We start from the raw sequence: 12,907 nt of genomic DNA on the forward strand, positions 1-12,907 counted from the left end.
CAGCTCCACTGATGCCTTCCCTAATTCAGCGCCTGTGAAACATCTGAAAGGACTAGTGTTCTTGCAGCTGCGACAGGTCTGGCTTTAGCAGCTGTGGGCTCTGTGGGCATGTACTCATGGGGGTTGGGCCAGACCAGAGTTTGAGCTGCCTCCTTAGCTCCCACAGCAGGTACAGGTGTATAACTATTGCAGTCCTGGGACCTGACCTCAGTGGACCTGCGCCGGTGGCCGGGTAAAAACAACACCTGAGAGTCAACAGGGTTGATCGCCGGCATACCCACAGTTAAGGTGGGACTGAGAGCAGTGCCAACAATATACTTTGTGAGCCCTCACAATGGGCAGAAGCGGATACAACAGAGCATATTCACAGGCAAACAGCTTCAGAGGAGGAATACACAGTGGCTTCTCTCCCAGTGGGAGTGCTCCAATCCCACATACCTCGCACTGCAGATCAGAATCACAGCTAAGAAACAGATCTTTGGACCTCTACTCCAGCAGCTAGGGAGCAGACCCCACCCCTGACAGGTCAGTGACAACCACAGAGCAAAGGGGAGGCCCCGCTCAATTTCTAGGGCAGGCTCTGATCACCACACCACCAATCAAACCCCCTATCAAGGGAAAAATGGCACAAGCCTCTGGACCAACCTCACCCACCAAGGGGGCAGACACCAGAGGAAGTACAATTCTGCAGCCTGTGGAAGGGAGACCACAAACACAGTAAGTTTGACAAAATGAGATGACAAAGAAATATGTTGCAGACGAAGGAGCAAGATAAAAACCTACAAAAACAACTGAGTAAAGAGAAGATAAGCAATCTACATGAAAAAGAATTCAGAGTGATGATAGTAAAGATGATCCAAGATCTCAGAAAAAGAATGGAAGCATGGATCGAGAAGATACAAGAAAATTTTAACAAAGACGTAGAAGACCTAAAGAACAAACAAACAGAGATGAGCAATAACTGAAATGAAAAATACACTAGAAGAAATCAATAGCAGAATAACTGAAGCAAAAGAACGGATAAGTGACCTGGAGGCATAATGGTGGAAATCTCTGCCATGGAACAGGATAAAGACAAAAGAGGGAATTCCCTGGCAGTTGAGTGGTTAGGATGCCACGCTTTCATTGCTTAGGGCCTGGTTTGGGAACTAAGATCCCACAAGCTGTGCAGTGCAGCCAAAATTTTTTTTAAAAACATAAAAAATAAAAATGAAAAGAAATGAGGACAGTCTCAGAGACCTCTGGGACAACATTAAATGCACCAACATTCAAATTATAGGGGTCCCAGAAGAAGAAGAAAAAGAGAAATGGCCTGAGAAAGTATTTGAAGAGATTATAGTAAAAAATTTCCCTAACATGGGAAAGGAAATAGTCACCAAAGTCCAGGAAATGCAGAGTCCCATACAGGATAAACCCAAGGAGGAATGCTCTGAGACATATCAATAAAACTAACAAAAATTAAATACAGGGGCTTCCCTGGTGGTGCAATGGTTGAGAGTCCGCCTGCCAATGCAGGGGATGCGGGTTCGTGCCCCAGTCCGAGAGGATCCCACATGCCACGGAGCAGCTGGGCCCGTGAGCCATGGCCGCTGGGCCTGCACGTCTGGAGCCTGTGGTCTGCAACAAGAGAGGCCACAACAGTGAGAGGCCTGCGTACCGCAAAAAAAAAAACAGAAAAACTATTAAAGGCAACACGGGAAAAGCAACAAATAATATACAAGGGAATCCCCATAAGGTTATCAGCTGATTTTTCAGCAGAAACTCTTCAAGCCAGAAGGGAGTGGCAGGATATATTTTAAACGATGAAAGGGAAAAACCTACAACCAAGAATACTCTACGCACCAAGGCTCTCATTCATATTCAAAGGAGAAATAAAAAGCTTTCCAGACAAGCAAAAGTTAAAAGAATTCAGCACCACCAAACCAGCTTTACAACAAATGCTAAAGGAACTTCTCTAGACAAGAAACACAAGAGAAGAGAACAAAGGAAGAAGGGAAGAAAAAAGACCTACAAAAACAAACCCAAAACTATTAAGAAAATGGCACTAGGAACATACATATCGATAACTACCTTAAATGTAAATGGATTAAATGCTCCAACCAAAAGACATAGACCAGCTGAATGCATACAGAAACAAGACCCATATATAGTCTGTCTACAATAGACCCATTTCAGACCTAGAGCCACATTACAGACTGAAAGTGAGGGGATGGAAAAAGGTATTCCATGCAGATGGAAATCAAAACAAAGTGAGAGTAGCAATACTCATATAAGACAAAATAGACTTTAAAGTAAAGACTGTTATGAGAGACAAAGAAGGACATTACACAATGATCAAGGATCAATCCAAGAAGAAGATATAACAATTGTAAGTATATATGCACCCAGCATAGGAGCACCTCAATATATAAGACAAATACTAACAGCCATAAAGGAGAAATCGACAGTAGCACCATAATAGTGGGGGACTTAAACACCCCACTTTCATCAATGGATAGATCATCCAAACATAAAATTAATAGAGGAACACAGGCCTTAAATGACACATTAGACCAGATAGACATTTTTTAACAACTTTATTGGCGTATAATTGCTTTGCAATGGTGCGTTAGTTTCTGCTTTATAATATAGTGAATCAGCTATACATATACATATATCCCTATATCTCCTCCCTCTTGTGTCTCCCTCCCACCCTCCCTATCCCACCCCTGTAGGTGGTCACAAAGCACCTAGCTGATCTCCCTGTGCTATGTGGCTGCTTCCCACTAGCTATCTATTTTACATTTGGTAGTGTATATCTGTCCATGCCACTCTCTCACTTGGTCCCAGCTTACCCTTCCCCCTCCCCGTGTCCTCAAGCCCATTCTCTACATCTGCATCTTTATTCCCGTCCTGCCCCTAGGTTCATCAGAACCATTTTTTTTAGATTCCTTACATATGTGTTAGCATATAGTATTTGTTTTTCTGACTTACTTCACTCTGTATGACAGACTCTAGGTCCATCCACCTCACTACAAATAACTCAATTTCGTTTCTTTTTATGGCAGAGTAATATCCCATTGTATATATGTGCCACATCTTCTTTACCCATTCATCTGTTGATAGACACTTAGGCTGCTTCCATGTCCTGGCTATTGTAAATAGTGCTGCAATGAACATTGTGGTACATGTCTCTCTTTGAGCTATGGTTTACTCAAGGGTATATGCCCAGTAGTGGGATTGCTGGGTCATATGGTAGTTCTATTTTTAGTTTTTTAAGGAAACTCCATACTGTTCTCCATAGTGGCTGTATCAATTTACATTCCCACCAATAGTGCAAGAGTGTTCCCTTTTCTCCACACCCTCTCCAGCATTTATTGTTTGTAGATTTTCTTAAAGGTTTTTTTTTTTGAATTTTTGAATTTATTTTATTTGCTTTTTTATACAGCAGGTTCTTATTAGTTATCCATTTTATACATATTAGTGTATACATGTCAATCCCAATCTCCCAATTCATCAAACCACCACCACCACCCCGCCCCACTTTCCCCCCTTGGTGTCCATACATTTGTCCTCTACATCTGTGTCTCAGTTTCTGCCCTGCAAACCGGTTCATCTGTACCATTTTTCTAGGTTCCACATACATGCATTAATATACGATATTTGTTTTTCTCTTTCTGACTTACTCTGTATGACAGTCTCTAGATTCAGCCACATCTCTACAAATGACCCAATTTCATTCCTTTTTATGGCTGAGTAATGTTCCATTGTATATATGTACCACATCTTCTTTATCCATTCGTCTGTCGATGGGCATTTAGGTTGCTTCCATGACCTGGCAATTGTAAATAGTGCTGCAATGAACATTGGGGTGCATGTGTCTTTTTGAATTATGGTTTTCTCTGGGTATATGCCCAGTAGTGGGATTGCTGGGTCATATGGTAATTCTATTTCTAGTTTTTTAAGGAACCTCCATACTGTTCTCCATAGTGGCTGTATCAATTTATATTCCCACCAACAGTGCAAGAGGGTTCCCTTTTCTCCACCCCCTCTCCAGCATTTGTTGTTTGTAAATTTTCTGATGATGCCCATTCTAACTGGTGTGAGGTGATATCTCATTGTAGTTTTAATTTGCATTTCTCTAATAATTAGTGATGTGGAGCAGCTTTTCATGTGCTTCTTGGCCATCTGTATGTCTTCTTGGAGAAATGTCTATTTAGGTCTTCTGCCCATTTTTAGATTGGGTTGTTTGTTTTTTTAATATTGAGCTGCATGAGCTGTTTATATATTTTGGAGATTAATCCTTTGTCCATTGATTCATTTGCAAATATTTTCTCCCATTCTGAGGGTTGTCCTTTCGTCTTGATTATGGTTTCCTTTGCTGTGCAAAAGCTTTGAAGTTTCACTAGGTCCCATTTGTTTATTTTTGTTTTTATTTCCATTTCTCTAGGAGGTGGATCAAAAAAGATCTTGCTGTGATTTATGTCAAAGAGTGTTCTTCCTATGTTTTCCTCTAAGAGTTTTATAGTGTCCGGTGCCACATTTAGGTCTCTAATCCATTTTGAGTTTATTTTCGTGTATGGTGTTTGGGAGTGTTCTAATTTCATTATTTTACATGTAGCTGTCCAGTTTTCCCAGCACCACTTATTGAAGAGACTGTCTTTTCTCTATTATATATCCTTGCCTCCTTTGCCATAGATTAGTTGACCATAGGTGCATGGGTTTATCTCTGGGGTTTCTATCCTGTTCCATTGATCTATATTTCTCTTTTTGTGCCAGTACCATATTGTCTTGATTACTGTAGCTTGGTAGTATAGTCTGAAGTCAGGGAGTCTGATTCCTCCAGCTCCGTTTTTTTCCCTCAAGACTGCTTTGGCTATTCGGGGTCTTTTATGTCTCCATATAGATTTTAAGATTTTTTGTTCTAGTTCTGTAAAAAAAAAAAAATGCCATTGCTAATTTGATAGGGATTGCATTGAATCTGTAGATTGCTTTGGGTAGTATAGTCATTTTCACAATATTGATTCTTCCAATCCAAGAACATGGTATATCTCTTTGTTTGTATCATCTTTAATTTCTTTCATCAGTGTCTTATAGTTTTTTGCATACAGGTCTTTCATCTCCCTAGGTAGGTTTATTCCTAGGTATTTTATTCTTTTTGTTGCAGTGGTAAATGGGAGTGTTTCCTTAATTTCTCTTTCAGATTTTTCATCATTAGTATATAGGAATGCAAGAGATTTCTGTGCACTAATTTTATATCCTGCAACTTTACTAAATTCATTGATTAGCTCTAGTAGTTTTCTGGTGGCATTTTCAGGATTCTCTATGTATAGTATCATGTCATCTGCAAACAGTGACAGTTTTACTTCTTCTTTTCCAATTTGGATTTCTTTTTCCTCTCTGATTGCCCTGGCTAGGACTTCCAAAACTATGTTGAATAATAGTGGTGAGAGTGAACATCCTTGTCTTGTTCCTGATCTTAGAGGAAATGCTTTCAGTTTTTCACCATTGAGAATGATGTTTGCTGTGGGTTTGTTGTATATGGCCTTTATTATGTTGAGGTGGGTTCCCTCTATGCCCACTTTCTGGGGAGTTTTGTGGGTTTTTTTAAAGGAATTTTGCCTTTTTAAAAAATTTTTATTTATTTATTTATGGCTGTGTTGGCTCTTCGTTTCTGTGTGAGGGCTTTCTCTAGTTGCGGCAAGTGGGGGCCACGCCTCATCGCAGTGCGCGGGCCTCTCACTATCGCAGCCTCTCGTTGCGGAGCGCAGGCTCAGTAATTGTGGCTCACGGGGCTTGTTGCTCCGCAGCATGTGGGATCTTCCCAGACCAGGGCTTGAACCCGTGTCCCCTGCATTGGCAGGCAGACTCTCAACCACTGCGCTACCAGGGAAGCCCCTCTGGGGAGTTTTTATCATATATGGGTGTTGAATTTTGTCAAAAGCATTTTCTGCATCTATGGAGATGATCATATGGTTTTTATTCTTTAATTTGTTAATATGGTGTATCACATTGATTGATTTGCAATATTGAAGAATCCTTGCATCCCTGGGATAAATCACACTTGATCATGGTGTATGATCCTTTTAATGTGTTGCTGGATTCTGTTTGCTATTTGTTGCTATTTGCTATTTTGTTGAGGATTTTTGCATCTAGATTCATCAGTGATATTGGGCTGTAATTTTCTTTTTTTGTAGTATCTTTGACTGGTTTTGGTATCAGGGTGATGGTGGCCTCATAGAAGGAGTTTGGGAGTGTTCCTTCCTCTGCAATTTTTTGGAAGAGTTTGAGAAGGATGGATGTTAACTCTTCTCTAAATGTTTGATAGAATTCACCTGTGAAGCCATCTGGTCCTGGACTTTTGTTTGTTGGAAGATTTTTAATCACAGTTTCAATTTCAGTGCTTCTGATTGGTCTGTTCATATTTTCTATTTCTTCCTGGTTCAGTCTTAGAAGGTTATACCTTGCTAAGAATTTGCCCATTTCTTCCAGGTTGTCCATGCTATTGGCATAGAGTTGCTTGTAGTAGTCTCTTAGGATGCTTTGTATTTCTGTGGTGTCTGTTGTAACTTCTCCTTTTTCATTTCTAATTTTATTGATTTGAGTCCTCTCCCTCTTTTTCTTGATGAGTTTGGCTAATGGTTTATCAATTTTGTTTATCTTCTCAAAGAACCAGCTTTTAGTTTTATTGGTCTTTGCTGTTGTTTTCTTTGTTTCTATTTCATTTATTTCTGCTCTGATCTTCATGATTTCTTTCCTTCTGCTAACTTTGGGTTTTGTTTATTCTTCTTTCTCTAGTTCCTTTTGGTGTATGGTTAGATTGTTTGAGATTTTTCTTGTTTCTTGAGGTAGGCTTGTATTGCTATAAACTTCCCTCTTAGAACTGTTTTTGCTGCATCCCATAGGTTTTGGATCGTCGTGTTTTCATTGTCATTTGTCTCTAGGTATTTTTTGGTTTCTTCAGTGATCTCTTGGTTATTTAGTAACATATTGTTTAGCTTCCATGTGTTTGTGTTTTTTATGTTTTTTCCCCTGTAATTTATTTCTAATCTCATAGCGTTGTGGTCAGAAAAGATGCTTGATATGATTTCAGTTTTTGTAAATTTACTGAGACTTGATTTGTGACCCAAGATGTGATCTATCCTGGAGAATGTTCCGTGCGCACTTGAGAAGAAAGTGTAATCTGCTGTTTGGGGATGGAATGTCCTATAAATATCAATTAAATCTATCTGGTCTATTGTATCATTTAAAGCTTGTGTTTCCTTATGAATTTTCTGTTTGGATGATCTGTCCATTGGTGTAAGTGAGGTGTTAAAGTCCCCCACTATTATTGTGTTACTGTCAATTGCCTCTTATAGCTGTTAGCAGTTGCCTTATGTATTGAGGTGTTCCTATGTTGGGTGCATATATATTTATAATTGTTATATCTTCTTCTTGGATTGATCCCTTGATCATTATGTAGTGTCCCTCCTTGTCTCTTGAAACATTCTGTATTTTAAAGGCTATTTTATGTGATATGAGTATTGCTACTCCAGCTTTCTTTTGATTTCCATTTACATGGGATATCTTTTTCCATCCCCTCACTTTCAGTCTGTACGTGTCCCTAGGTCTGAAGTGGGTCTCTTGTAGACAGCATATATATGGGCCTTGTTTTTGTATCCATTCAGTGAGCCTGTGTCTTTTGTTTGGAGCATTTAATCCATTCACATTTAAGGTAATTTTCTATATGTATGTTCCTATTACCATTTTCTTAATTGTTTTGGGTTTGTTTTTGTCGGTCCTTTTCTTCTCTTATGTTTCCCACTTAGAGAAGTTCCTTTAGCATTTGTTTTAGAGCTGGTTTGGTGGTACTGAATTCTCTTAGCTTTTGCTTGTCTGTAAAGCTTTTGGTTTCTCCATTGAATCTGAATGAGATCCTTGCCAGGTAGAGTAATCTTGGTTGTAGATTCTTCCCTTTCATCACTTTAAGTATATCATACCACTCCCTTCTGGCTTGTAGAGTTTCTGCTGAGAAATCAGCTGTTAACCTTATGGGAGTTCCCTTGTATGTTATTTGTCATTTTTCCCTTGCTGCTTTCAATAATTTTTCTTTGTCTTTAATTTTTACCAATTTGATTACTATATGTCTCAGCGTGTTTCTCCTTGTGTTTATCCTGTATGGGACTCTCTGCGCTTCCTGGACTTGGGTGGCTATTTCCTTTCCCATGTTAGGGAAGTTTTCGACTATAATCTCTTCAGATATTTTCTTGGGTCCTTTCTCTCTCTCTTCTCCTTCTGGGACCCCTATAATGCAAATGTTTTTGCGTTTAATGTTGTCCCAGAGGTCTCTTAGGCTGTCTTCATTTCTTTTCATTCTTTTTTCTTTATTCTGTTCTGTGGCAGTGAATTCCACCATTCTTTCTTCCAGGGCACTTATCCCTTCTTCTGCCTCAGTTATTCTGCTATTGATTCTCTCTAGTGTATTTTTCATTTCAGTTATTTGTATTGTTCATGTCTGTTTGTTTGTTCTTTAATTATTCTAGGTCTTTGTTAAACATTTATTGCACCTTCTCAATCTTTTCCTCCATTCTTTTTCCAAGGTTCCAGATCATCTTCACTATCATTCTGAATTCTTTTTCTGGAAGGTTGCCTATCTCAACTTCATTTAGGTGTTTTTCTGGGGTTTTATCTTGTTCCTTCATCTGGTACATAGCCCTCTGCCTTTTCATCTTGTCTGTCTTTCTGTGAATGTGGTTTTTGTTCCACAGGCTGCAGGATTGTGTTGTTTGTAGGTTTTTTGATGATGGCCATTCTGACTGGAGTGAGGTGATAACCTCATTGTAGTTTTTGGTTTGTTTCTTTGTTTCTTTGTCTTTGCGGTACGCAGGCCTCTCACTGTTGTGGCCTCTCCCATTGCAGAGCACAGGCTCCAGACGTGCAGGCTCAGTGGCCATGGCTCACGGGCCCAGCCGCTCTGCGGCATGTGGGATCCTCTCGGACCGGGGCACAAACCCGCGTCCCCTGCATCGGCAGGCGGACTCTCAACCACTGCGCCACCAGGGAAGCCCTCATTGTAGTTTTGATTTGCATTTCTCTAATGATTAGTGATGTTGAGTATCCTCTCGTGTATTTGTTGACAATCTGTATATCTTCTTTGGAGAAATGTCTATTTACATCTTCTGCCCATTTTTGAATTGGATTTTTTGTTTTTTTGATATTGAGCTGCATGAGCTGCTTGTAAATTTTGGAGATTAATCCTTTGCCAGTTGCTTCAATTGCAAATATTTTCTCCCATTCTGAGGGTTGTCTTTTCGTCTTGTTTATGTTTTCCTTTGCTTTGCAGAAGGTTTTAAGTTTCACTAGGTCCCATTTGTTTACTTTTGTTTTTATTTCCATTTCTCTAGGAAGTGGGTCAAAAAGGATCTTGCTGTGGTTTATGTCATAGAGTGTTCTGCCTATGTTTTCATCTAAGAGTTTTGTAGTGTATGGCCTTACATTTAGTTAGACCAGACAGACTTATAGCTTTCGAACATTCCATCTGAAAGCAGCAGAATACACTTTCTTCTCAAGTGCACACAGAACATTCTCCAGGATAGATCACATCTTGGGTCACAATTCAAGTCTCAGTAAATTTAAGAAAATTGAAATCATATCATGCATCTTTTCCAACCACAATGCTATGAGATTAGAAATCAATTACAGGGAAAAAAACTGTAAAAAACAAACACATGGAAGCTAAACAATATGTTACTAAATAACCAAGAAATCACTGAAGAAATCAAAAAATACCTAGAGACAAATGACAATGGATCACTGAAGAAATCAAAGAGCAAATAAAAAATACCTAGAAACACATGACAACAAAAACACAACGATCCAAAACCTATGGGATGAAGCAAAAGCAGTTCTAAGAGGGAACTTTATAGCAATACAGTCTTACCTCAAGAAACAAGAAAAATGTCAAATAAACAACCTAACCTTACACCTAAAGGAACTAGAGAAAGCAGCTGCATAGCACAGGGAGATCAGCTCGGTGCTTTGTGACCGCCTGGAGGGGTAGGATAAGGAGGGAGATGCAAAAGTGAGGGGATATGGGAACATATGTATATGTATAACTGATTAAATTTGTTATAAAGCAGAAAAAAAATTTTTTTTAATAAAAAATTAAAAGAAGTGAAAATGAGGCTGCAAGCAAAGTACATTTCCAACTTGCTCATTTGTTAGCCAAGCAAGAAAAGATGTTTACTAATGATGAATTAATTAAATCAAGTTTAATTGCAGCTGCTGAAAAAAAGTGTCCAGAGAAAATACATTTAACTGTCAGCCTTTCAATGAGAATAGCTGCTCCAAGAGTTGAAGACATTGGGAACAAAATCAAAAGTCAATTAAAGACAGGGCAAATGACTTCAAGTGGATTTCCTTGGCTCTTAATGAGCTGACAGTTGTCACCAATACAGTTCAGCTGTTGTTCATTGAAGGGGTAAATGCCAAGTTTGAAGACTGAAGAATTAAGTTCTATGAGTAGTCTGCATGAAACAAATACAGTTGGGAGTATTTTTTAAAGTTGAGAAAACATTAATTCAGTACAACCTGAAGTGGAATCTGCTAAGATGTGATAAAAATGATAGTGGTGAAAATATGTGTGGAGCAGGGAGAAAAAAGGCTTAGTTGAACAAATTTACAAAGTTTATGAAAATATAAAGTGCTTAAAGCCTGTGTTTATTCATTGTATTATTCATCACTGTGTACTCTGTGGAAAATATTTGAATCTATCGTGTTACTGAACCAGTAATGTCAATGATAAATTTCACTTTCCACTATTGACAACCATCATTGGTTCCATGAATTTTGATCAGAAATAGAAGCTGAATATTCTGACTTATCAACCACACAGCAGTTCTGTGTCTTAGCAGTGATAAAGTTTTATTGAGGACTTTTAAGCTCAGGGTCAAGATTGAAATTTTTCTGAGCAAGAAGAACTGCCTTAAACTACTATTATCAAACACTGAATGGCAGGGACTTCCCTGGTGGCGCAGTGGTTAGGAATCTGCCTGCCAATGCAGGGGAAACAGGTTCAAGCCCTGGTCTGGGAAGATCCCACATGCCGTGGAGCACCTCAGCCCGTGCGCCACAACTACTGAGCCCGCGTGCCACAACTGCTGAAGCCTGGCGCCTAGAGCCCGTGCTCCACAACAAGAGAAGCCACCGCAGTGAGAAGCCTGTGCACTGCAACAAAGAGTAGCCCTCTGCTCGCCGCAACTAGAGGAAGCCCACGTGCAGCAACGAAGACCTAACGCAGCCAAAAATATAAATAAATAAATAAATAAATAAATAAATAACCTGAATGGCATTGGAAATAAGCTTTTGCTGCAGTCTTCATGTTTTTTAATGAATTAAACCAGAAATTAATGAGCAAAGCAATGTTTTATGTGAAACTTATACTGAAGTAAAGTCATTTTGGCAAATAATTTTTTAAGATTATTTTATGTTTTATTTTATTTTATTTTATGAAAAAAAAATTTAGGGCTTCCCTGGTGGCGCAGTGGTTGAGAGTCCGTCTGCCGATGCAGGGGATGAATTCGTGCCCCAGTCCCGGAAGATCCCACATGCCGTGGAGCGGCTGGGCCCGTGGGCTATGGCCGCTGAGCCTGCACGTCCAGAGCCTGTGCTCTGCAATGGGAGAGGCCACAACAGTGAGAGGCCTGCGTACCGCAAAAAAAAAAAAAAAAAAAAAAAAAAAAAATTTTAATTAATTTATTTTTGGCTGCATTGGGTCTTTGTTGCTGTGCTCAGGCTTTCTCTAGTTGCAGCGAGCAGGGGGCTACTCTTTGTTGCGGTGCATGGGCTTCTCACTGCGGTGGCTTCTCTTGTTGTAGAGCACGGGCTCTAGGCGTGCAGGCTTCAGCAGTTGTGGAACGTGGGCTCAGTAGTTGTGGCGCACGGACTGAGCTGCTCCACGGCATGTGGGATCTTCCCAGACCAGGGCTCGAACCCGTTTCCCTGCATTGGCAGGCGAATTCCTAACTACTGCACCACCAAGGAAGCCCCTTGACAAATAATTTTAAATAAGTAATGTCAAGCTGCTTTATGCACTTCCTGAGCTGTCAAAAGTTAAAACAAGCAGCAAGATAACCATTCTCATGCAAATTTTCAGTGGATATATTCTCTGAGTTCAAACTAGAGTTCCAGCAGCAAGCACTTTTCAGACTTCCATGTAAGTACAAGAGGAGTTTCCATATTTCTAAACTTTTTTATCTAGGCAATTGAGGAACAACCACCTGAACTTCAATTGGAAGTAATTGATCTGCAATGTAATGACATGCTTAAAGGCAAATATCAAGAAAAGAATCTCATAGAAGTCTACAAATATCTTCCAAGTGATGACTAGTCTCGATTATAATTCTATGCTCAGGAATTTATATCACTATTTGGCAGTGCCAGATATTTCACTTCATACCTATGTGAATGAAAAGACATTTTCAGAGATGACACATGTAAATTTTCATTACAGATAAACATTTGCAATTGATTTTGATGGTAGGGAACACTAACTTTTGGTCTTCTTAATTAGGCTAAACATTATTCCCCTCCCACCCTGACTGCCAGTTTTTAAGGTTTGTGGGTGTGACCCCTCTTTCCTTGTTTTGTTGCTGAGGCTGAATTTTTATGCTACTTGACATTCACACTGAAAGATGAGGATCATTAGCCCCACTTCACAGCTCAGGAAACTGGGGCTCAGAGAGGGAAAATGACATGTCTGCAGCCACACAGCAGTGAGTGGGGAAGCCAGGGTTGGTGTGACCTAGCTTGGTCTGGCTCCAAAGTCCTTGCTCTTTACTCTGAGACACTGAACACAGGAGAGAGAAGCAAGGAGAGAGGAGACAGAAGTCCTTCAGAGCAAGAGCGAGAGACTAGGACCTGAGTGAGACAGGGCAGGACACAGAAGGAC

This window comes from Mesoplodon densirostris, chromosome 10 (genome assembly GCF_025265405.1).
Source record: "Mesoplodon densirostris isolate mMesDen1 chromosome 10, mMesDen1 primary haplotype, whole genome shotgun sequence".
Lineage (NCBI taxonomy): Eukaryota > Metazoa > Chordata > Mammalia > Artiodactyla > Ziphiidae > Mesoplodon > Mesoplodon densirostris.